Genomic DNA, 9,098 nt, shown 5'->3' on the forward strand with positions numbered 1-9,098 from the left:
GCAGGCAGAAAATATTAGCCTGGCATCTGACAAGGTCTAGACATTGTGGGTCAAGAGGGCCTGTTCATGTGTACAACTATACAATGTTCAATATCATATGTTCAAATATTAATTATATTAAAAAATTCTGATGGGGATAAGTAAAGGTGATATTTCAACAAGATTGATAAATATCTGCGCATTGGAGGTTATTGAGCGATACCTCGCTCAGTTACTGAGGTATAATTCAATCAGAGGACCTACAGAGAGTGGTGGGTGCCTGGAACGCACTGCCAGGGGTGGTGGTGGTGGCAGAATTATAGTGGCGTTTAAGAGGCTTTTAGATATGCAGGGAATGGAGGGATGTGGATCACGTGCAGGCAGAGGTTAGTTTAATTAGGCATCATGTTGGGCACAGGTATTGTGGGCTGAGGGGCCTGTTTCTGTGCTTTACAGTTCGACGTTCTATGTTCTTATGTCCCACCTGAGATCAGGATATTGGAGCTTTACTACATGTAGTGCTGGAGTGTATCCAAGGTGTTGTGGATATAAGCAGGTTAAGACTGGACAAGGAGAGAAAGAATAAAGTTATGGTCGGGAGAACTAAGCCCTGTGGAAGAAGAGCAAGCTAGATCAATGAGTCAACCATGATATTCCCGTCTGTGGATCCTGTGCTTAGCAGTGATGAGTTGCTACTAATGCCAAAACCTAATTTTCCATTTGAAGCTCTTAATTTTTGTGACGTGTCATAAAGTCTTAGAGTCATACAGCGTTGAAACAAGCCCTTGGGCCCAACTTGTCCCATCTACACTAGTCCCACCTACCCGCGATTGGCCCATATCCCTCTAAACCCTCTAAACCTCTAACATATATTGCCCATGCCAAAGCTACAGATTCCTGAATACGTGCATTTAATTCCCAGAGACTGGTTTCACCGACTCCAATGCTGGTCAAGTGGCTGCATAACTTGATCAATGAATCCCCCATTGCACGTGTGGCCAGCCTATGAATCACCTCAGTGGCTCAGTGATTGCTGAGTGTTTTTGCGATGAACTTTCTCGGTTTGATCATTCTGCACGATTTGCACAAGAGCTGGCCTTGTGGGTCTGCTCCTGCATCCGAATGTCACAGCACTGACGCAGGTGTGGAAGCCAAAAAGGCCGTTGACATTGTTTCCCCTGGAGTTAGCTCAAAGTCTTGTGATCATTGGCTGCGAACAAGAATTGATAACAAGAGAGCAAAACATGCTCATCCCCTTTATAAAGCCCAAGCACCCGGAGCAAGACCAGACTCCGAACTGAAAGCTCAGCAGACCTGTGGTAGCTTGTGAACCGTGATGATGGACACTGGCATGGACCTGCTCCACAGCTCTGGGGTGGAACTGGTGCAGTATCTACAGCTGAACTACAGGGACTCCCAGAGCTGGTTCACCTTTATCTCCATCGCCGCCGACCTGAGAAACACTTTCTTTGTTTTCTTCCCCATCTGGTTACAGCACTTTGGTCAACGTGGGTTGTTTTTAAATGTGCTATACAAATAAAATTGACTTGACTTGACTTGACTTGGTTCCACCTGTGTGAGGCGGTGGGTGTCAAACTCATCTGGGTGGCTGTCATTGGGGACTGGCTCAACCTCATCTTTAAATGGTAAGTGTTGTCTAAGAAGTCTCGACTAAAAAGCCTTAATCGACATTTTAAAAGCCTAAATGAGTCTTAGTCTCATCACCTGACATTGATATAATTCACTGCAGGTATACAAAATTGTCTGAATTAAAGTAAATCATTTTCAATTCAATCTTAACCTCAGAAAACAACAGATGCTAATGATTGTAGACGCAAGGAACTGCAGATGCTGGAATCTTGGGGAGGGCACAGAGTACTGGAGTAACTCAGCTGGTCAAGCAGCATCTCTGGAGGGCTTGGGTAGGCGATGTTTTGGGTCGACGTTTCTTGTCTGAAGAAGGGTCCTGACCCAAAAGTCACCTATCCATGTGTTCCCCTCTGAACCTCTGCCACTTGGGTTCATGTTTAATCTTGCCTCTCTCACCTAAAAATTATGCCATTGCTACAACGCCCATATCCTGTGAATGAATACAAATATAGTTATGCATTGGAGTTCAGCCCCATCTGAAACTGATTTATATTTAAAATTATCATTATAAAATAATGAATAATTATTATTAAGTGCCTAGTAATACATATTTCTATACTTATTTTGGTCATAACATAGGTTAATAAAGCTTTTTATGATAAATATCAGACAATGTTTTTTGCACATGTTTTTAGTTGAGAGGAAATGTTGCGCCAGCATTCAAACCAGTCCAGATCAATGTAATTCTAACATGGCTTTAGGTCTAAGTCCAATCATACTGGCATAGAAATCCAGTTATTTTTCTTTCTCAATTCCCCCGTGAATTGTTGCAACACTGAGTATTTCAGCGAAAGTCTTGGCAAGAGGAAAGCTCCACCGGCATCCGACTTACTGGTTAGATTCCAACTTGAATCTTCTCCGTGGATTTCCACTGTCACATCTTCCAGAGCTATTGCCCAAATTTGTGCCATAGAAAGTTCACTCTTCGTAAGCCAGTGGTTCAGATCTAACACATTTAATCGTACAGTGTCCTGTTAGAAAAGTTAAACCTTTCCAACAATGTTGAAATTTAAACAGATTTTGGGATAAATTCCACCCACATTTTGTGTTTTTCCTACAAAATCATTGGATATTGGCTGTAATAATGTATTACGGCCAATATGGAATATTGCTAACATTGGCAAATTCAAATGTTGAATTTGGATGCTGTCCAAAATCTTAACGTTGGACATATTGTCCACGATATCAACATCAAATATTGATCTAATGTACACGATGCCAGATTGTAGGATGTTTCCCATGTGTTAACCTTGTCCTTCCTCTTTCTTTCACAGGTTTTTATTTGGACATAGACCTTATTGGTGGGTCCACGAGACTAAGCTCTATGCCAACTCCTCTCTTCCCACGTTGCGGCAGTTTCCCTTAATCTGTGAAACTGGCCCAGGTGAGGTCAATTTGTGTATCAAACTGGTCCCGATACGGGCAAATCTTGTACCAGACTAAAACATCAAACTTTGGTTTCGCTTATTTTTGTCACTTGTACCAAGATAAACTGAAAGCTTGTTCTTCGTGCTATCCAGTCAAATTACACTAGACGTGAGTACAATCCCACATAAGTAAAATAATTTGAAATGATTGCAAGTAGATTAACTTCTGGAACCACAGGCTTATAGGGGGCATCTTGCAACTTCCAAGTCTCAAGTCCCTGAATAGTCTGATCTTGGCCCAATGAGATATGCAATTTCTGATTTTCTCACCTCAAGGCCTAGTGTCCTGTCATCATTGGATTAATAATGAAGGAATAAACTGGTTCTGGTAATTCATGTATTAAATTGGTAGTATATATTCATATATTCAACTGTAGTTGTAAGGTCAGGTTAGTTTTACATTTAATTTCCTTTCACCGTTCAAAGCCACTTGATCCCCAGTAATAAGCTCATAGTCATAGATTGACTCTATGAGCCCATCTTTCCCATGACATGATGCCCTAAACTGAACACAATGCTCTAAATGTGGCCTCACCAACGTCTTATATAACTGTAAAATGACCTCCCAACTTCTATACTTTATTTATGTAGATGAAAAATAAAAGTGTTTTGACCATTGAATGTCAGACAACTGAAAGCCCTGGTTATAACGGAGTCTCTGAATGATCCTTTTGACAGGAAGTCCATCAGGTCACGCGATGGGTTCAGCAGGCGTCTGATACGTGATGGTGACAGCATTCCTGACCTTTGGACGCAAAAAAAAGCAAAGTGGCTTCCAAAAATGGTGAGGATTCAAAATATCAAATCCACAGGAGGTATTAGCTACCAGGAGAGGTTGGACAGACTTAGGTCATTTTCTCTAGAATGCCGGAGGTTGAGGGGACACCTGAAAGAAAATGATGAGAGACATAGATAGGGTAGACAGTCGGAACCTTTTTTCTCAGGGTGGAAATGTCAAGGACTAGAGGTTATAACTTGAAAGTGAGGGGGGCAAAGCTTAAAGGAGATGTGCGGGGCAAGTTTTTTACACAGCAGGTGGTGAGTGCCTGGAACACGCTGCTAGGGGTGGAGGTGGAGGCTGATATGATAGTGGCTTTTAAGAAGCTTTTGGATAGGCTCGTGGATATGCAGGGAATGGAGTAATATGAATTGTGCACCCCAGGCAGGTTAGAATTGGACTTGGCATCATGTCCAGCACAGAAATTGTGGGCCGAAGGGCCTGTTCCTGTGCTATACTGTTTTACGTTCTATATAAAATAATGTCCAACAGGGAGCATGGGGTTTGGATTATTTTATATGGATTCAGGCCTGTAAAATTTAGGTCTATATAGGAGACCTGGATGCAAGTCTTGGCATGCTACTTACAATAGATCTGGCTTTCCTGGATATAGGAATGTGATCTTGTTCCTAGTTACTGTGTTTCACACTGATGCAATATCAGTGAAGTAACTGTGCTAAACTTCCAAAAATAATTAGAATGATGAAAAAATGCCATATCTTACCTTATCAATGAATATCCATCTGCCTATATGAAGAAAATATCTACAGCACTTACAGTATATAACTGATATAAGTATCATTAGAAATTTGCTGGTGCCTTAAGTCTCAACAGAGGATTCCTCTAATATATGTAAAAAACACAGATGCTGGTTTACACCGAAGATGAACAGAAAATGCTGCAGCAACTCAGTGGGTCAGGCAGCATCTCTGGAGAAAATGAATAGGTGACGTTTCCGGGCCGAGACCCTTCTTTAGACTCAAAATGTCATCTATTCCTATTCTTCCAGCATTCTGTGTCTGTTCCTCCAATCTCACCAAGTTAATTTAATTTGCTATAATATTCAATTAAAAATATTTGCAAATGAATGTACATTAGCTGGCTGGAGGATGATAGAAATATAGAAACATAGAAAATAGGTGCAGGAGTAGGCCATTCGGCCCTTCGAGCCTGCACCGCCATTCAATATGATCATGGCTGATCATCCAACTCAGTATCCCGTACCTGCCTTCTAACCATACCCCCTGATCCCTTTAGCCACAAGGGCCACATCTAACTCCCTCTTAAATATAGCCAGTGAACTGGCCTCAATGATGTATTGGCACATCCTATTTCATCCACTCCAGTGTTTCATTGTAGTTTAGTTTAGTTTAGTTTAGTACATTGCCACATGTACCGAGGTACAGTGAAAAGTAAAGGATTCATATTTTCATGAACTCAGCAAAAATACCATTCCCTTCCTCCAGGTGCGTCCACATTGTGCTGTGGTCAGTGTTCTTCATGATCCAGGTCTGCGTTGGCACGTCCTGGGTGTTCCTTGCTGCCCATTTCCCACACCAGGTTTTCACCGGAGTTCTTTCGGGTGCGTATTCTTTCTTTCAACTGTAGCTATAACCGATCAATGCCGTTAGAGGCACGATAACTGAACCTGACACACCTTGAACCTCTGCATCAAAACTGATGGCGGTGTACATAAGTTGGCTCAGTGCGCTTAAAATCCAAGACGTACTGTGTCACAAATACTAACTCTGTACAAGGAATGTGTTCAGTTTGGAAGTTAGATCTATGTCATCAAAAATGGGTGAAAAAATAATGAAGGGTTACATTTTATATCATTAAAACAGGCTTTACAATTGGCATGTGCTTATTTAATAGGTATTTAGAAGCAAATGGGACTAGCTTAGATGTGCTTCATGGTCATCATTGGGTTGTTTCTGCGCTGTGTGACCCCCATGACTCAATGACTCTATATTGTCTGTGAATGGTAATATAATTTTGATAAGGTATTAATTGGGCATTTCCATCCACAGGAATGGTTGTGGCGGAGGTGTTTGGTCGGATTAATGCAATCTACAACGCCAGCTTCACCAGGTATCTGCAGATCACCCTCGTCCTCTTCTCCTTCGCTCTGGGCTTCTACCTGCTGCTGAAAGTGCTGGGCATTGACCTACTGTGGTCGCTGGAGAAAGCCCAGAGATGGTGCGCCCGGCCTGAGTGGGTCCACATTGACACCACCCCCTTCGCCGGGCTGGTCAGGAACATGGGAGCCTTGCTCGGACTGGGATTGGCTCTGAACTCACCCATTTATGCGGAGAGCTGCAAAAGAAAGAGAGGCCAGCAGTTCAGCTTCAGAATAAGTTGCATTGTGGCCTCCTTGATCGTCCTGCACCTGTTCGACTCGGTGAAGCCCCCGACGTAGAGGGAACTCCTGTTTTATTTCCTGTCCTTCTGCAAAAGTGCCGCCGAGCCTCTGGCAGCTGCAGCTTTTGTTCCATTCTGCGTATCACAGCTTTTGAACAGACAGGACAAGAAGGAACTATAACGTCCCAACTTGAATCACCTTGTGAACTGTATTGCACTATTTGATGTTTAATATAAAACAGAAGCTACTGGAAGTATGCTCTGTTCTGTAGCATCTGGAAAGAGAAGAGCAAGAGAAAAAGGAAGACAAGGGGACAGGATGTCACACTGAGGGAGAGGAAGCAGACATATAGATGGGGAGTGCGTCTGTCAGAGGGATGAGGACAAAGCGCGGCACGATGACGCAGCGGTCGAGATGTTGCCTTACAGCGCCATAAACCCATTTCGATCCTGACTACGGGTGTTGTCTGTACGGTGTTTTACGTTCTTCCTGTGACTGTGTGGGTTTTCTTGGGGTGCTCCGGTTTCCTCCAACATTCCAAAGACGTGCAAGTTTGTAGGTTAATTGGCCTCTGTAAATTGCTCCTAGTGAGGGGGATAAAACTAGCGTACGGGGGATGGTCGCTGGTCGGTGTGGACTCGAAGGGCCTGTTTCCATGCTGTATCTCTAACCTAGTCTAAAAAATCTAGTATGTGTAGAAAGGAAACGCAGATGCTGGTTTACACCGAAGATAGACACAAAATGCTGGAGTAACTCAGCGGGACGGGCAGCATCTCTGGATAGAAGGAATGGATGACGTTTCGGGTCGAGACCTGAAAGACCAGACTACAATCTGAAGAAGGGTCTCGAACCGAAACGTCACCCATTCTTTCTATTCAGAGATGCTGCCTGTCCCACTGAGTTATTCCAGCATTTCGTGTCTATCTAGGGAGGCTGGAGCGGCAGACAGATTGAGATATGGTGAGAGACAGTAGGAAACAGCCGTACAGAGAGGGGAGGCAGACAGAGAGAGAGCAGGAGACTGCTAGTGAAACCGCATGAACTAGAGACAGAGACATAGAGGTAAGGATCATTGGGGAAGTAGATAGCGTGAAACAGAGACATGTCCAGAGAGTTCCACCCCACCACAAAGCTACTGCACCAACTCACTTTCTAGATGCTTCTGAACATTCGAGCTGTTGTGTTTCATCTCCCCTGTTCCTTCCACTTTTACTTCAGATATTTTAGCATCTGCATTTTTTTTTTACTGGCTTCAAGATGTTATTTCGCATTGTATTTTTTCTTATGCAATATTTCTATTGGGGAAGTTGGCTCCGTTTGGCCAAGGCCTCGGAAATGACATTAGTTTCTGACTGTACACGCACTCGTACGAAAACCTGTAACAGCCCATTGGATTGGAGTTGAGCTAAAGACTGGAACATTGTACTGGTGAACTAAATTAAAAACAGGTCACTTTCTACAACCAATTAACCAAATGGATTGAGTACAACAAAGTCAATTGTGTCCAGTCCTTCTACCATGTAACATCAAAAAGAAATGTTTCCTGGAGCTGTGCGTTAATGTTTTTGATGCATCTGTTTGCATTGTACTGTTCTTTAATTCAGGTTGTCCTTTGCAAAGTCTCTGCCCATGGACAAGAAAGGCTTTAGAAGGAGTCCAGAGCTCACTGTAGATTATTTCAATGTTATTCAATGATTGGACACAAAATGCTGGAGTAACTCGGCAGGTCAGGCAACATCTCTGGAGTAAAATGGACAAGTGATGTTTAGAATGTGAAGAAGGGTCCCGATCCGAAACATCACCTATCCATGTCCTCCCACAGATGCTGCCTGACCTGCTGAGTTACTCCAGCACTTTGGGTCCTTTTGTGTAAACCAGTGTCTGCAGTTCCTTGTCTCTACCTATATATTTTGTGAGCTGTTGTTGAGACAGTCTTCTAGCACTAAGTCAATGTTGTCTTTAACTATGTTGTGTTTTCTGGCAAGTCTTGGCCAGTGCTTCACCTGTAACAAGGAAGTACCATCAAAACCCCGAAATCAAATCCCAATCTCCTTACCTTCCATTTGGTTATTCATATAAAATGCTCAGAGCTCTTCCTTTGTAAAGCAAGTCTCAAATTACATGTGTACGGATGTAATTAATAAAGTCACTGAATGAAATTAATATTCAGATCAGAAGTTACCCATATTGTTATGCCAACTATCTCTGCTTCTAAAGTTATAGAATTATAAAGTCTTACAGTGCAGAAGATTTGGCCCATCAGGTACACACTGACCATCAAGCACTAATCCTACACTAATCCTACATACAGCCCAGTTTATGCTCCCCATCTTCCCATGAACACTCCCCAGATGTAATGCCACATCTGCACACAGGGATGTAGAAGGAGGAGGAGATGTGGGAGGAGACCGGAGCACCTGGAGAAAACCCATCTGATCAAAGGGAGAACACGCAAGAGGGAAGGATAAAAGGGAAATGGAAGCTCAGCCACATCTTCCGATCCCTGTCCCTTTCTGCTTTCTGTAGAGACTATTCTCTCTGCTACTCCTTTGTTCACTCATCCCTTCCCACCGAACCCGTCCGTTCCCTGGGCACTTTTCTCTGTCACCGCAGGAGATGTGACCCATGTCTCCCATGCTCTTCTCTCACTTCCTTCCGGGGACCCCTGCAGCCCTTCCAGATGAGACAGAGGTTCACGTCCTCCAAGGAGGGGTGGGAGATGAGGATTCGGAGGAGGGGAAAAGAACATGCTAACAAGAGATGGTGGGAAATATTGGAAGAACTGGGATGGGGCAGGGAAAGGGAAGAGAGATATAGGGATATTACTTGAAATTGAGTTCAATCTTCGTACCACTGTGTTGTAAGTTACCCGAGTGGAATATGAGGTGATGTTCTTCCAATT

General features: G+C 43.3%; 1 pseudogene across 1 annotated transcript; it reads left to right on the plus strand.

Moving 5' to 3' along the window:
* The first annotated feature begins 1,283 nt into the window (after nt 1-1,283).
* On the plus strand, nt 1,284-6,904 carry LOC144607838 (glucose-6-phosphatase catalytic subunit 1-like; annotated as a pseudogene). Its single transcript, XR_013549144.1, has 6 exons — nt 1,284-1,464; nt 1,542-1,625; nt 2,904-3,013; nt 3,735-3,840; nt 5,301-5,416; nt 5,865-6,904. The product of XR_013549144.1 is annotated as a glucose-6-phosphatase catalytic subunit 1-like (transcript).
* The last annotated feature ends 2,194 nt before the right edge of the window (nt 6,905-9,098 follow it).

The sequence above is a fragment of the Rhinoraja longicauda genome, chromosome 29 (genome assembly GCF_053455715.1).
Source record: "Rhinoraja longicauda isolate Sanriku21f chromosome 29, sRhiLon1.1, whole genome shotgun sequence".
NCBI lineage: Eukaryota > Metazoa > Chordata > Chondrichthyes > Rajiformes > Arhynchobatidae > Rhinoraja > Rhinoraja longicauda.